At 45.3% G+C, this 17663-nt stretch overlaps 1 protein-coding gene across 1 annotated transcript in view; it reads left to right on the forward strand.

Annotated features, from left to right (window-relative positions):
* Positions 1-17663, forward strand: part of CSMD2 (CUB and Sushi multiple domains 2) — a 1634099-nt gene that overhangs the window by 700405 nt on the left and 916031 nt on the right. The window lies entirely within an intron of this gene.

The raw sequence follows: 17663 nt of genomic DNA on the forward strand, positions 1-17663 counted from the left end.
CACCTCTGTTCAGTGTTTTAAGTGGGGGGCTCCTGCTGGGTCTTAGACACGGCAGTAAAACACTGACTTTGAAATGGGTCCCTATTTGACTCTGTATTTTAAAATTACTAGCAGAAACAATGTTCGATTTCTCAAAAATGACTGTAAAATCCTTTAGGACATTCCATGTCACTGGCACAATTCTTGTTTACCTCTCAGGGGTTTAACTTCATCTTGCATTCCCTAAGAGTGTTTGCTTTTTACAAGATGTTGCTTTGTGTAGTTTTTTTTTCATGCAGTATATATGAGTCTTGCTTAATTCATACTTTGAACTGAGTCGCCTCCAGGTGTCGGAGTGAGTTCGGGTGGCGGGTGGGTGTTTCTGAGGGCAAACGCTTCAGCATTCTGAGGCTGGATGCAGTATGAGTTTCTCACAGTAACTGCCAGTGGGCCATAAAGGTGTGCAGACTACATATGCATCCAATCCATGGTTTCCTTGCAGAATGCACAGACTGATGGTTGCATTTCTGCAGTTGTGGGGAAATGTGAGATATGCAGCTGGAGGGTTTCAGGAATATGGGGGGACAAAAAGGGTGCAACTGTCTAACAGCATGGTAGATTGAAAAGGAAAGTGGCGTGAAGGGGAGAAGGCATTCCCAGGGCTACTACGCCCTTCACAGACCTTACAAATGTGTTATTCACAGTCACAAATTCTAATTATTCAGAACGAAATCATTGCTGTTATTAATTTATTTGATGCAGCTAATAAGCATTGGTAAAACCAGTAGATGTGATCTGTTTTAGGCGTGTGTTGGTTCTTGTGTAACTTTTTGTTGCAATAATAGTACATTCCGATATAGGCACCTGGATATTGGTTTACATGTTTTAAAGCGATACCCTTAATCATATATGCCATGCCTCTTGGACAGGATTCCCAGTTGCGCGCATTTGGCCACTCCCCTTTTACAGATATACCTCTCCAACACCTTTTTCCATCCCACTTCAAGCACTGGCTCTGTTACTATAAACTGTCACACTTCTTGGTGTGGGTCAGCTGCCTTGCCTCATACCTATTCAGATTGTTTCAGTACATTATGAGATGTTGCCTCGGAGGTGAGAGACCCCTGTCTATGCATCCACCGGAACCGTCTCTGAGTACCTGCGGTTATAGCTTTTCAGCACTCATTTTCAGAACATTGCTCTTTGTAAGAGCCTCTTCATCACATATGCCGTGCATCCGTTGCCGTGGAAGCCATTTTCTTTTAGGAAGAGTCTGCATCAGAGAGTTGAGTTATCTGCCCCCTAGGGTGTTCTTCAAGAGGAATTCACTGCACAAGAGGTCTTACACTTCATTATGGGCGCAGAAGCTATAATTTTTGTTACTGAGTTAAACCACTGTTATGATTAGTTCATGCCTGAGGGCTGAGGCTTCACTAGCTCGAGGTGGCTGCTTGACGTGGAAGGCTTCCAGCACTGTTTCGTCCTACCTAGTCCGTGACTTGCTGGTTTTCTAAAGGCACATCTAAATAAGAGGTGTTGTGGAAGTTGAAGCAGACCTTTCTCACTAGCAGGCTGTATACACGTTTTATTGTTGATTTGTTGGTAGTACTATGTGTGGGAATGGTGGCAGACATGACAGCAGTGCTACATCAGTAGCAGTGCTTAATTTGAGCCGGTTGGTTTCCGGTGCTCAGCACCGGCACCTAATTGCCTGCACCGTGGCTTATGACTGTCTGCCACATGGTGGTGCTGTCTGGCTAATTTAGGTATTAGCATAACAACAGCTGTGTGTGATGGTTAGTAGCTGTGTTTGTACTGTTATTGCTAGCTGGCAGGGGCAATGTGTGGTGCAAGCTGCGGTGGCCTTCACACGAGAGCCCCGGCACTTATTGGTTTACAAATTAAGCACTGATCAATCAGTAGTACCCTATACAGAGGTCTTAGTTGAGTGTTTTCAGTAGTAGACTGTACAGAAGTGATAGTGCTTGGTGTTAGACGGCTTTGTGTGAGTGGGGGCAGGTATTTCTGAGTGGTAGGCTGTGCAGAAGTGCGAATAATCTTTTCTCAGAGGTAGGTTGTATTGAAGTCATTGTACTTCTTAGACCTGGTATCTTTTGATTTGGTTTCCCTTGTCTTTTTACTTCCGGCCTCCTGTTTTTGATTGTGTGCTGGACCTCGTTTTTGCTGGTGTTTGAACTCTGGGTACGTTGCCACCGCTGACCAATGCTAAAGTGCATGTGCTCTGTGTCTAAACTGTAATGGCATTAGTTTTTTCCATGATTAGCATATTTGATTTACTAGTAATTTCCTCGTACAGTCCACTACCCATGCACAGGGCCTGTATTCCAAATGTTACTAGTGGGCCTGCAGCATTGATTGTTCCACCCACATGAGTAGCCCTCCAAACGTGTCTCAGGCCTGTCACTGCAGAGCCGCATAAACAGTTTTTAATTGCTATGTCGGCCTGGAAAGTGCACCTACTTGCCGGGCCCAAACTGTCCCTTTTACTACGTGTAACGCAACCCTACGGTAGGTCCTAGGTAGCCCCAGAGGCTGAGTGCTCTGCATTTAAAAGGTGGAATATGTGCTTTTAAGTGTTACATGTCCTGGCAGTGAAAAGCCGCTACATTTGCTTTCCACTACAGCAAGACCTATCCCTCCTTTAGATTAGCATTGGAGCTGCACTGTAGCATTTTACACAGGTATCTTTCAATTGAGAGTTTGGTGTCTCTGGACTTACAATACACAAACACATATTTTTGTGAAGTTGGTTTTTAAATTGCAGGTCTGGAAATGCCAGTTTTGGAAAGTTAGCATTTTCTTACTTTAAGCATTCAGCGCCTCTGCCCTGTTCCTAGAATACATGTCTGGGTTGGATGACAGTTGGGGTTTTAGAATTCACTTGACAGTCACACACAATAGGAGCACAGGTGCGCCATGCATATCCCGATGGCCCATCATCAGGCTGATGGGTCTTCCTGGGCTACAGTGGTGGGAGGAGTTGACACTTGCACCTCAGTAGCACTGTGCCTGTCCCCACACAAACAGCCAAATACCCCCTTGTAGTGTGTCAGGAGCCAGGGTTCAGGAAGGGCAGGGTCTTGTGCATCACAGAGGCCTTTCTTTTGTAAGTCTCCCTATTTCAAAGGCCAAACTGGGGATAAGTACTGGACCTCTGACCAGGAGTGGCTGGTATGCTAGAGCAGCAGTGGGGTGGGCGGGCGGGCGCCAGGGGGGAATGGGCACTAGGGGAATAAAAATTAAAAAAACGTACCTGCAGCCATCCCTGGCACTTTTTTTTCCTCCTCTTCATCTCCAGGCTCCCAGAATGGCCTGTGGCCAATCCTCAAGCTGCTCTTGCACATGAGAGAAGCTTCAGGATTGGCTTGAGCGCCCTCAATTTGCACTCCAGGACAGACTGTGAGTCTGTGCCTGCTCTCTCTAACTCAGCTGCATTGCTGGGTTGGAGAGAGTTTTCACTGCGCATGATGGTTTGGCCAGCGAGAGACAGCCAGCCAAACCATCATGCGCAGTGATGGGAGTGCACTACCACTGCCATCAGTGCCTGTCACGAACACCCCAAGACTCAGCAAGAAAGTAAATATAAAATGAGTGTTGTTTTTTTTCCTTTCCCGCTGTTATTTTGGGGGAAGCTCTCCTTGGAGCCAGCGCTGCCTCTTACACATAACAGAGGTAACACGTCTGGACTGAGGACATTCTGCCAGGAAGAAGAGCTGTTGGACTGCCAGGAGCACTGCCACTTTGCTGCTTGTTTTGCTGTGCTGTCCTACTGTCTACTGCTTCTTGCATGGGAGTGAGAGGACCAGACTTTGCTCTCCGCATTCTGCTTTCTAAAGTTTCTCCAAGGGCTTGAGTTGAGTTTTACTCCTGTTGGAAGTCTCAGGGCCATCAAAGACTTTACCTACATCTTGCAGCCAGCACCTAGGCTCCTTTGCCGTGAGTCCTGATATGCCAAGTGATGCCACACCCAGCCCTGGAACCCTGGAGGTGATTTTGGTACAATAACCAAGAAATCGACTCCAAGCGTCACTTTGGAACTGGCGCACCCATGCCAAATCGATGCATAGCCACTGCCTGCACCGAAGCCGTGATCCCCATTTGCTTAGTGCGGAACACAATGACCGCAACTTACAACGTAAGCCTCAAAGGTGCCACAGCACTTCTGAAGTACCGCTGCTGCATTAGTCTCAATCACTGCTTCAGCAAAATGTGTGATGCTCCGCTTTGACTCCGATGCATCACCTGTGGCCTGGTGGTTCTACAACGACGTGTTGAAATCAACACACTGCGCTGTGACATCGAAGCATCATCAACACCACATTGCCATCAGGACCTGTGGTCTCACCCCTCAACCGACGAATCACCTCCCCCGTGACCCACATCGTTCCTGGGTGTAAGCAGCTCAACGACCCTGCACCGCCTACAGGAAATGATGCATCAGTTTACTATAGTGATGCCTCACCTCCTTTGTGCAACACATCGTCCCGAGCGCCAACTACCTGTATAGCAGGTCCTGCATAGCAGTAAGGAACCGACACATTACCTGCCTTTGTGACACCTCACCTTCTCTGCACCATGCACCTTTTTAGGTCTCGTGAGCCAAAGGCTCTAAGAGACATTTTATATCTGGGCATTTCAAAGTGCTGCCGTGGCCTAAAGCTACAGTGCACGTGAACGTGCACGCGCGCAGCGCCATGTGTCTTTCCTTCGTAGCGATCGTGATCACTTTCACTTTCGCGGGCTCCTCTGTTGCTGGCATTCCCCCCTCCCCTCTCGTTTGCTGACTTCTTCTACACTGCCAAGCTAGGCGCGTGGTGCCTCGCGGCTGCTTCCCTCTTGCTGCCCCGCTGGTGATACGGAACGGCTCCCCCGACAGCGGCAGTAGCCCCCGACTCCCCCGCAAATGATTGAAGATCCTGTCGTTGTTTGCATCTGTGAAAGCTATATTTGTTAAAAGTGGTGTCTGCTTTTCATCCCTTCCCCCTCGCTCCTGTTTTCTTTTCTCCATCCCTTTGTTCACGCCCCCTCCCGTTCTCCGTGTTTTCCATCCTCCCCCCTCCCGTTGTCCGTGCCTCCCCCCCGCTGTCCATGCATTTTCCCTCCCCCCCCGCTGTCCGTGACTTCTCCATTAATGTAGTTATTAGTGTTTTGCGCAGCACCAACAGGCTGCCTTTCTAGGCGCTTCAGTACACTTAGATAGCCTGCACCGATTGATGAAAAGCTAGGTACATAGCGCAATGTTGCTTGCGAAGCTGAGACGCATTTCTTTAGTTGTGTGTGTGTGTGTGTATTTATTTATTCATTGGTATTCTGTGTAGTGCTGACATGTTGCGCCCATACACTGTATAGCGTTTCAAATGGGGGGAACTAAGCGCCAGGCTCGTGTTAATCTTTATGGTCAAGTGACCGGTTTATTTATGTGTATTCCCCGATCCCTTTATTCAAGCCCCCTCCCGTTGTACGTGTTTTCCATTCTACCCCCTACCGTTGTCTGTGCCTTTTCCCTCCCCCACGCTGCCCATGCCTTTTCCCTCCCCCTCCGCTATCCATGCCTATTCCCTCCCTCCTCCTCCACCCCCCCCCCCCCCCCCCCCCCGTTTTGCGTAGCACCGACGGGCTGCTGTTCTAGGCGCTTCAATACGCTTAGCCTGCAACAATTGATAAAAAAAAAAACTAGGTACATAACGTGATCTTGCTTGCGAAGCGTTTCTTTAGTTGTGTGTGTGTATTTATTTTTCATTGGTATTCTGTGTAGTGCCGACATGTTGCGCTCATACACTCTATAGCGTTTTGAATGGGGGGGAAGAAAGCGCCAGGCTCGTGCTAATCTTTATGGTAAACAGACCGGTTTATTTAATTGTATTTATTGGAGCTTGATATAGCTCCTTTACACCACTCAGGGAGTCTGGAGACGGCAAGGGGTAAAATCTGGGAGCATTGTATCATTTGCATACAAAATAAAATACGTTTTTTACATTTCTTCGGGGCTAACTTTTAAAATGTGTAGCGCCTGCATTTTACCTTTCAGATCCTTCAGTGCGCCTCATTTTCTTGGAGAAGACAGAGTTGTGCATGGTGCATTAATTTTAGCTGGGGAGTCCTTTATTATTTACCAGTCCATTGCATAGCGCCATGTCACCTTTCAGACACCTTACAGCGCCTCGAGATTCTGAAGTGAGAAAAAGCAGAGCTAGGCACGCTGCATTATTTTTCAGCTAGATAAACATTTATTATCAATTCCTTGCACCACACACTTAGATCTGCCTCATCTATAAACTTGTCCTTGCGAGGCCTTGCCAACTATGCTCGTCCAATTATCAAGTTATGATACTTAGACAATCCTCCTGTAGTGCTATGTTTATAGCCCCTTTTGATGATCCATATATTTTTTTTTTTTACCAGTCTTACTCCTCTTCTGTCCCACTAGGTTTGTCCAAACTTCCATTCAGTTTGTGTAATATACCTAGTCTTTTTTCTCTGGCGACTGCACCATCTGTAGGCGAAACCTTCTGCAGATATTCACGTAGTCTCCTGACGCGCTATAATTATATCGATATTCTCTACATCAAGTCGGGTATCCTCCACAATTGATTTCTAGCGTATTTGTTCACACAACTTTGTCCTAGCTTACTAAACTTACCCCCAGCGCTACTATCACTCATATTGTTTTTAACTATCTGGACACACTAAGATGGCGTCTGTTTTGAGCCCATATGGCTGCTTTTAGTACCTATACTTCTGTTCCCTTCAATGAACCAATGCCTTTCTTATTCATCGGCTGTTCACTCATAGTTTATTTTCCATCCCTGCATAATTAATTTTATTTCTTTTTCATTTTAATTTTATTATTCGTACAAACAAAGTATTAGAAATTATGCCGAACATGCGAACAATACTGTTGGTCCTCAATTCAATCGATCTTGCTCGAGGGGACGTACGTTCATTTCCGGGTTAAACTGGACCTCTGCACTCTCCTCTATGTCAGCGTTTCGTCTTCTCACTGTCGAACTGTAAGTGTCTCGGCCATTGATTAATCCCGGGATTTGTTGAAAAGTTAAAGTAAGTTACTTTGAATGGTGGCTTTATCCCCCGTTCTTCTGACCGTAACTAAGACGCGCTAGTCAGTCTTGAGAGCCTTTTTTGAGCGATCACACAATCAGAATTACTTGCGTGTCCAAACGAACTTTGTTTTGGCATTTCACTGTACTACACATCTCAAGCTCTGCCAAATACGCTAGGCTGTTCACTTTGACAATGAACGCAGGATTGCCTGGCAACTATACACCACGCAATAACTAAACTAAATGCTAAATATGGCACCCTAAAAGACCTTTGGCACATATTGTCCTGTAATTAATTAATAATGGACCTGTATATGAACACTATGTAGATTAGATACCTGGACATGGATTTTAAACTGTCACATATTTGTGGGACTGTCTTGTTGACGTTTTTGTATGTATTATAAATATAAAAATAATGATGTATTTCTCCTTAGATTTTGGATGTTTTCACATGTTGCCCTGTAATTTGAAATGTATTGAACCAACGTCAGACAGCATGTTCTTTGAAAATAATGCTTAGCCTTGAGAAAGCCCTGGCTTGAATTGCCACATAGGGCGAAACACGTGTCGGCTGTCATCTTTTTCTGACCATCTTTCACCGAATCTAAAAGAAGTGAAATTGATTAATAAAGTGATGATTGAAAATCACCCTGGACTACTATATTGTGTTATAATAAGGAACCATCCTATCTATTAAAACAGATTGTTTTGGAAGGGAGGAACACATACTCATACTCTTACCACCACACGCTTAGATGTCCTGTCCTGAAGGAGAAGGGGGCGAGAGGTTGTTCAGCACGTGGAACAGAAGAGGGGTCACTTTAGCGACCGGGAGGTCTATCTGGAGAGTTTCTTTAAACAAGTCTTCAATGTAGCATTAACCATGCCAACTTGTAAGTTCCCGTGCCTGCCGGTTGACACAGCACACACTGGCATGTAGTGGATAATGTGAAGACTATCCTCCCAGGACAGACACCGCACCAGGGCCCCTTGCACACGATCACTTGTCGCTTCACTCACGCACACAGGGGCTGAGCACTACTGTAAGCTCCATGCCCACCGGCTGGCACACCGGACGTTTCCATGTGCTCGTGAAGGCAGCCCTCCCAGGACACACACCAGGGATCAGTGCACACGATCACACGCCCCTTCATGCATACAAGGACTGAGCACCACCAGTGGCCTTGCAATGCAATAGGTCTTGCATTTGCGAGACTTCGAGCTACTGGCATTGTAAATGACAAACCTTTTATCTATGTGTTAGTTTTGAAAACAGATAAATGAAAGGCATTGTCATTTACAACGCCAATAGCTTAAAATTACGCAAATGCGAGACCTATTGCATTGCAAATGCTTGTTTGACTTTGTGATGTAGCCAAGGTACAGTACTGGGGTCCGTGAGACTCCTGTATCCAACCCACGCTCCATAGAGGTCGGACTGACCTTGTGCATTTGTCTCGGTCAAGCCCAACCAAAGTAGCCCCAGTGGGAGATATTGTTTTCTGGATGACATAACTGCATTTAATATTGAAGGATTCATATCTTGACTTGTGTATGTTGGATATTTATCATTCTGGTCTTGTTTGACTCAGATAAATGCTGGCTATTTATCTAAATTGGCGTGGAGTACCTTTATGGTGTTTTCACTGTGTTACTGTGTGTGCACAAATACTTAACACATTGCCTCTTTGGTTTAATCTGACTGCTCTGTGCCAAGCCACCCAAGGGAGAGCACAGGTAAAATGAGTTTGTACTACATCCTGACTAGAGTGTGGGTCCCTATTAGGACAGGGTGCAAACCGCTGCCAACTTGAAATCCCATTTCTACAGTAGTGCTTTCTCACTTGCAGGACCATGGTAAGTGGCAGCAGTACTGTCTATGTTGTAGGCTTTTTGAAAGTGGTGCTAGTACTAATGTAGTATAAGGCTGTGCAGAATTGGAAGTAGTAGTTTCTTCTTTGCAGACTGTGTGGAAGTGCTGGCACTTCTAGCTTCGTGGTGAACTGCAGAAGTTGTATTAGAGCGTTCCAGTAATAGGCTGTGGGAAATGGGTATTGCTGCTTTGTCAACTGCAGGCTCTCTGGACACAGCAGTAGTGCATCCTCAGTTGCCTGATTGTAGTGTGTTTTAAGTGCCATTAAGTTCAGAAGTAGAAGTGGTGCTTTCTCAGTAGTATCTAGTGGAAAATTCACAGCAGTGCTTTCTTAGTAGTATGTTGTGCAGAAGTGGTCATAGAGTAGTTTGAATGGTATGTATTTTAAGTGATATAAGTAACTGGTGGCTGTACTTTCTCAGTAGTAGGATGTGTAGAAATGGTAGCGTTGCTTTCTCAGCCGTGAGCTATGTGAAGTGGTAACCGCGTTTTCTCACCAACATGAATTGTGGAAGTGTTAACAGTGCTTTTTCAGCAGTAGGCAGTGAGGATGAAGTGCTTTCTGTGCACTAGGAAGTGGAATGTCTTGTCCATACTGATGTATAGAAAATCACACAGCGTATCATGAGCAAAAACTCAGTTTGTTCTAACCGACAACGTGTCCACCACAGTGCATCATTTGAGCCGATGGGTTCCTGTGCTCGGCACTGGCACTTAATTGTCGACACCAGCACTTAAACATGGTTTTGCTGTGTGCATAATTTAGAGATGAGCAGAACAGCAAATGTTTAATAATTCAGTATGCATTTAAAAACAACTAATACCCGCCGTCCAAGCTATTTTCATAGGGTTGGGGGCCTGGAATGGGCTGATTTGTCACACCTGTAGCAGTGTGCTGGTTTGTCGCTGTGTAGGTACTGCCATTGACAACGCTTGCAGTGGCAGTGGGTGGTGCAAGCTGCAGAGGCCTCCTGACCAGGGCTGGACTGGCCGTAGCAGCCACCGGGTTTTCCCCGGTGGGCTGCAAGGTCGGGCCGGTTATGGACCCCTGGGGGCCCGTTTTTATTACTGCGGGCCAGTTTTGTAGCATAACTGTAATATCTGGCCCTGAAACAAAAGCTGCAGCGGTGAGACGGGAGTGGTGCTTTCCACTAGCCCCTACAAACCCCAGGGGCCAGCCGAGCTGTTTGCCAGGGCCTGCTTCGGTTCCCAGTCCGGCCCTGATCCTGCCTCGAGCCCTGAACTTTTTTTTTTTTTTACAAATCAAGCACTGGTGAATCATCCAGCGCTTGAAACAAATCACCTCTATTCCCAACTCCCAACTGCCCTCCGAACACCAGGAATCATTGGGTGGTCTATGCATGGCACTAGTAAACCTAATGGCACCAAATTACTGAGATGCATATAATAAACAGGCGTCTTTGACCTGTGCAAACTTGAGTAATATGAAAAAACAGCTGCACTGTGTGAATACTACATGGAGCTAATGGACCTGGTGGCGCCTTCGGATTTCTGCGGGAGTTTAGCAGTGTTAAGGGCTCAGTTTATAGCGTTTGAATTTGTGTGAGACATGGCCCGTGGGAGACTCCGGGGTGTCTCATCACATTCTACGGGGGCTGGGAGGGGGCTCGTGAGGTGTGGTACGTGCAGGCGTCGCCTTCCGTGCGGACATTGTATCCATTTCACTGTCTTCGGTGCACGTCGCTTCCCTCCCTTGAAGTGCTCAGAACGAAGCGTCAGAGGGAACGTTGTCATGGCGAAAAGCAGCGCCGTCACGCCGATCACGCAGCTCTTACAATACATATGGACAACCAGTGTATCTGTCAGCAGAGAGAGCATTCCACATTTGTACAGCGCTTTCCAATGCTCGGAGGCATCCCGGGCCAGGACGGCACCGCCCCCTACTGGTTCTGTGCATGTTTGGCGTCTGCAACCTGCAGACCTGAAGAACTCTAACACCTACTGAGGTGATTTTATTTTTATTTCGCTGTTTATGTGCATCGCTGGTTTCACTTGCAGTGTAAAGTTTAATGTGTGCTTCAGTGAACTTAAATGAAAAAAGCAATGTTTACATTTATGATATGATATTGGCGGTTAGTGCCCATGAATCTGTCTTTCTCGTTTCTCTTACAGTGTGCCAGCTACTGTATTCTCTACCATATTCATTTACCCGCCAATTTCTCCGATTATGAGTGAACTAGCGCCACAATCTAGAGTTCGCAGGAATCGTGCACAGGCGGAGTTGTATTATAGGGAGTGTATGTGGTCAGATCCTACAGGCTCACTAATATAGCTGCGTGAATGGGGTGTTCGATGTAGGGCAGCCTTCACAACTGAGTGGGGCCAACTCAACCCCTCATTCTTCTTAGGTCGATAAAATGATTGCAATTGATCTGGATGATACATATTTATCTTTTGATGCCATGTTATCCAGATCAATTGTAATCATTTTATCGACCTACAAAGATATGCGTATTATTGTAAGTAGAGGCACTGTGCGATAAAAGGTGTTGCCAGAGTGTTAGGTCTGCTGATTCTGTGGTCATTATATTTTTACCTTATACGTGAATGTTTTTGTCCATGCAAAGAAGAACACCATCTTGGCGTTAATAAATTGTTGGAGAAGTATTCGAACTTCATATTAAGTGAAGGTCTATGTTGCAGATCCAGCTGATTTACAGCCACCTACCTGTGACCTACCTTTTACAGACCAGACTGGGTATTTTCACCTTCATCAAACTTGACAACATATGGTGTTCTCTTAGTAACAGTAAATGGGGTTGAGGTTCCCAGCTCGATTGAGATGGCCGATGCTGTTTCAGAGCGGGGTATGATTTGCTCCTAAAAGCAGGGCTGTCATGAAAACCAGATTTTTTCTGGCAGTGATGGACAGTGAAAACTGGTCATGTGTTTCCCCACTCAAAATATAGAGGGTGAACACATAGACAAACCTTTGAGGGCATTTTCTCAGTCAGGCCATTGGAGGGGTATGTAGGTGGCAGAGACTGAGTAGTCATCTGCCGTCTGCGTACTGAAGTTTCGCCCAACTCTAAAGGGGGCGGGCAGAACTTTGTTCTGACGGAGAGGGTACTGCATCGCCCTTGTGACAGAGTGCGCTCTCTGCATAAGTTTAAATCACGCCATAAGCCACTAGTTTAAAAAATGTATTACATACAGTATAAAAAAGTTGCACACTGCGTACATGAACTGTAGCACTATGTGTGAAAATAATTTAGTATAATGTTTTCAGAACTTTCAAAAGTCATTTTTTCAGTGATCTGCTGATTGTGCCTATTGCAAACCTTTTTATAGGTTTCCATTAAAAGGACAATTGCCAGATTTGATCAAATAATGTCTATACTGGCTCCCAAGCAGCATTTATATTTTGTGACCAATCAGTTGCAAACATTTGCATTTTTTGAAGGTAGCAAGCACCCAAGAGAGAAGGCTTGTTTCTTTATTTGAAGCCTTTCACTTTTATCACTTCACTGTGGAGGAGAGTCCCTTCTCCCCTTTCAGCCTGCAGCAACCCGACTGTTCAAAAACAGTTGTTTTTCAAATAAAAAAGAAGGGAATTGTTTTGATCAAATGAATAAAGTTTGGAAAAAACGTTCCCCAGTTCCCCTCCCTTCTTCGATCTCAGGCCTTTGGTTATGCAGACCCACAGTCAATGGATGAAGGCTACAAAGCTAATAAAAAACATCCAGGCTGGATTATTTTGATTAAGTGTATTACTTTCAGCTGCGGAGCAAATCTGCATTATGCAATGTGCAGTTACGCTCGGCTTTTATTGCAATCACACTGTCCCTTCTTTTTTCTTTTTACTCGTCCCTCTCTCTTTCTTTCTCTTCTATAACATTCCAGTTTTCCTTTAATTGCTGTCTACATAATACACATTTCTTACTCTCCATGTCCAGGTCCAGTGAAAGCTGGAACATCTGGTGGATCCCCATGTAACCAATAGCAAGTTTAATACCTGAAGGTCAGAGTGTATAGACAATATGCCTGTGTTCTCTGCTTACTGCATTATGCACTCACAGGCAGCCGCGGCCCGTCCTGGTAAGAGCGGTGGGGCCGTGGGGCCGTTTGGGGGGTATTTCAATGGACGATGATGAGGGAAAATTAAATAAATAAATAATTTTTCCTTGTCATTTTCCGTCGAACTACCCCTCACACACACGCCCCACCGCTCTTACCTGCATGGGCCGCGGCTGCCCACAGGTCATACTTCAGTGCCACCACTTGGGTATGCTTGGCTGAAACCGAGGCAGCAACACGTGTACCTCATGCTCCTTCACCATTGGCTTTGAAACAACCCAAACAACATTAATGCTGACAAAAGTGCAATAAATCGCTGAAATGGCATTAGGGAAGACCTTGAAGACATCATAACTACCACGAAATTAGTCTAATATGCCTGAGTCTGAGGGTTCAGCTGTGGGTTCCCAGGCATGCTTAAACCCAGCCAGCCTTTCAAAATGGGCTTGTCTTTGTGCAAGGGCATCTTTTCTTTGGAGAAGACAGCCTTGTTTTTCCCTGATCCTTTCCATGTGCTATACAGCAGGGGGCAGACGATGGACACGCCTCATGCCTCTTCGTTTAGGTGACATGCTGCACTGATTGAGCGGAAGAGTGCTCCATGTAACACCCCTTGTACATGCACGATACAGCAATGAACCCTCCTCATCCATCCAATATGTAAAGTGTATGTGAAAATAAGCAATGCCACATGCCGTCGTGTGATGTCAGTGGTGTGTGGCATTGCACACCTAGGAATCAGCTACTGCTTTCTATCCTAATATAGGCCTTGCTCTTATAGAGCCGACTAAGGTGGAGATGCCTTTTAAGTATTATGGTTAGCCACATTTAATTACGTCCATGTAGTTGGGCAGATTCTTAAAACATACTTCTCGAATGAGTATTTCATTGTGCCACACAGGCATAGTTTCACTTCTACCTCAATTCTTCGCAGCTGGGTGTCCCGCGCGAAATGGATAGCATTTTGGGCAGTGGTGGCTCCTCCGTAAGGCGGAGGAGCGTCACCCCACTACGTTGCAGCAGCGAAGGAAAGGAAAAAGAAAATGGTAATAACTTGATTTCACTGGTTCCTGCTGCGGCAGCGTCGGGGCGGGGCTGCTCTGCTCACAGAGCACGGCAGGAGAGGAGTGGTGGGCACACTGAAGTGCCTAGGAAGCTTTGGCCGGCCGTATCGGGCTGACGAAACAGTCATGCTACACAGCATGTATTCCACCCAGGCTGCATTACAGCCTGGGTGGAGAACATACCCAGGCACTGAGTCCCCATCTGAGCGCCGAATTATGGCGCTCAGACTAATCTCAATGCTGCATTACAGCATTGTGATTGGCTTGGGGGAGCTGCATCTTTTTTCTCATTCTCACCTTGTTATATTTCTCCTCCCCCTTCTCTCTGTCTCTCCATTTTCCTTCTACTGACTTTTCTTCCTGGCCTCATGTTCAGTCAAAGCTAGGGACACAGATGGGTCCTTCTCGCATGTCTTGGCTCCTCTCAGGTAGCAACCAAAATATCTTTTCAACTTTGTTATGTTTTTTGCTCCTGAAAGGCACAGCTGCAGAAGCTGCAGTTGTTTTGTTTTAGCCTTCAGAGCTGTCAGAGAAGAACCTGCAGGAAATGAGTATCCTGGACCCCCATGCACCGCCAAGGGTGCAGGCCTACTAGTCGTGAAAGAAATCCCTGACGATACCCCGGAAGCAAAGAAACCAAGCACCTTCACCTACCGTAGGTTGCCGTATGTCAGGGTAGCAAGGGATCAGCTCTTGATGGTACTCAGAGTCATGGTCGACAGAAGGCAGAAGGTCTTTGTGGTCTATAAGCAGACCGTAGAGTTGTTGCCGTATGTTATGAAAGGGCAGAGCGACCACACCTGCTGCTTTTGGACACATTTTACCTGTCTCACAAGTGCTTGAATTACATTATTTGGAGTATGGTAAGCTAGACTTTCCAGCCTGTGGAGCATCCAAGCACTTCTCTCGTCCACAACCTTTAGTGGATGAAGGATAGCCTGGGCCATGCCTCCATTATGGAGTAACGACGCGTGCATGCAATCCTGACTCAATCCCTAATTCACGAACCAGAGGTGGTTGCATGACGCAGAACCAGGCTAGGACCCATAAATGCTGCATTATTTGCCACAGCTGCGAAATCCCTTAACCCCATTAAAAACATAATGGTCACTATGAAAATAGCTGTGGAAATTCGAAATTGACTAATGAACTTTTCTGATAAACCACTATAAATTCTCCCCTGGACAGGAGGTTGAGATAAAGACCATAGAGGGCATGAGGTTTTACCTGATTCCGTCACCGAGACAGCTCCATCTTTGACAGAACGCACATCTCCTTCACTTCTTCGCATCCGTAATCCCGCCCCTGAAGAAAACCATCTTCTCCTTGCGTGCAGTGCGCCGATGAGCAGCGCCAACACCACTCCAAGAGCAGCCAGAGATATCAGCCCTGTAGAAGGCCTAGTCAGAGCTGCTTCTTCACCGTTCAATGCCACAGACCACCGTCCCAGAATGGGGGGGGGGGGTAGAAAGGTGAAATGAAGTACGTTTTGTCTGCAATAGTAAGGAAAAAGACATCCTTTCCAGACACTGAGTTACAGAGATAAACGTGTTCCAAATTGTATTGCAAAGAATGGTTTTGTCAAGAACTATAAATACAGGCGCCGCGGCGACTGCTCGAGCGGCTCGCGTCCCCAAAGGAAGGTGACATGGGTTTTCCACACCACCACACGAATTACCATCGCTGTCTCCTGCAAACCAGTTTGTGTTCATTTGATGGATTCCTCCGAGTCCGAAAGGAGTTATGCGAGGTGCTTCACAAGACTGTGTCTCAAAGTCACCTTGAGCAGCGGGGTTGGGGGGAAGGCGTGTGTTATCCATCCTTACAGAGACAATTAAGCAATAATGACCTCTGGGGACAAACTTTCTCTTTGGTTAACGTCCTGACTCGATTCCTTAATGAACATGAAGTCATTACAAGAGTATATCACATATTCTTCTTCCAGAAAAGGAGAAAATTACATTTATTTAATGTCACTTCTTACTTTGGAGCCTATCCATTTCGGTCAAACTTGCCACATTTAAGATTTATTTTTGAGAAATTTTGTAAAGCGTTAATTATTATTATATCAATGATAGTTGTATTGTCTTTAGTTTTTTTCTTTTTATGTTATATTTCATTTTGTTCAAGCTTGATTTATATACTATTTTACCTAATTTGTCATTCTTCTTGCGTCTGATGTGAATGTTTTTTCCTAGTATAGGTAGTGTCTGCTTTTCAATTGACGAAGCATTCCACAAAATGAGTCTTCATTATGAATTGACGCAAACACACACAAAGGCTCCATCAGGTCATGGCCGGGAATAGTAAGATATCTCTCCCGAGAGGCTCATGTGACCGAATATCTTAATAACAATGTGTTGCACTACAAATCAAACCAGACTGATTCTATTAGGTATGTGCTAAATGTTTAAAGATGTCTTTTGCCAAAATTGTTAAAAAAAAAATATATGTTGCCTACAATAACAATGATATTGAATAAAAATGATGGTTGAAAAGATCCACAAACAAAGATTTCAGAAGGCAATTATCTACTTTTAGCCTGAAAGTTTATCCTACAAAAACCTTTGGAGAGATGACAATGTGCAACTTTGTGAAGCTGCAAAGTTTGGCACCACAATGGGGAGAGGATGGAAACTGGTGCTCATGTAAAGTGTCCTGATACCCGATGTCTCGGGTCTAGCTCGCACTATATAAAACTCTAAAAAAAAAAAAAGAAACTTTACAGGTAAAATTATAATTTTGCACACCCCTAAAGTCAATCTTTTGTCCTGAGGGGAGGACTGCAGTTTACCCATATTGAACTGATGACGCACAACATGCAGAGGAAGAGGGAGACTCGTGGGTCTTACCATGTTGTGAAAATAATTAATAATCTCATGATTGGGGATGTCAGTCTGGCACAGTAGAGGAGGAAAATACTTAGCAGAGGAGGAAAATGCACAGCATAGGAGGAAAAGGCACAGCAGAGGAGGAAAATAGTAGATTTCCATAGAGGACAGTAACCCCGAAGGCCTAGGAGCAGAATAAGTCATGTGCAAAGCTCGTCATAGCTTTGGAGTAGGTTTCATTCCATTTTGGATTTGCTTTTCATTGTTAAATATATTTTTTCACAGTCATTTGTGTTCCTGTCACACAGCCCACCTCTGAGGAGCACAGCTATGTGAAGCTGAAATCCTATTCAAGCAGCAGAGACTGCCAGATCAAGTGATCTCTGCCAGCAACTGCACTTGGGAAGCTTTAAACACATGCATTTTAATGAACCTCTGCTTTCTGTCACTGCACGAAGAAGCTATGTTGTTTCAGTGCAAAAGAGTTATATACCTGCTGGTTCTATGCTGCAAATGGGTATAATAACACATGGAAATTTAAAGAGAAAAGACTAGATATTATGGGCCAGATGTATCAAAGGGTCTTACCCATTCTGTGTCTATGGGAATATGTGTTCGTACATATGGCCCTTTATCACTGGATTAAGATGATAAATGTATGTCACTACCGGAGCATTTCTCCATATCTCCAACCATTTTCTACTAACTGATCTTTACTTTCACCAGTTGCCTACTACACCAAATTATTCTCCCTTTTTTGTTGAAGTCTTTCTTCCATTTTTATGCTTCTGCT

Source organism: Triturus cristatus, chromosome 3_2, assembly GCF_964204655.1.
Source record: "Triturus cristatus chromosome 3_2, aTriCri1.1, whole genome shotgun sequence".
NCBI classification, from domain to species: domain Eukaryota; kingdom Metazoa; phylum Chordata; class Amphibia; order Caudata; family Salamandridae; genus Triturus; species Triturus cristatus.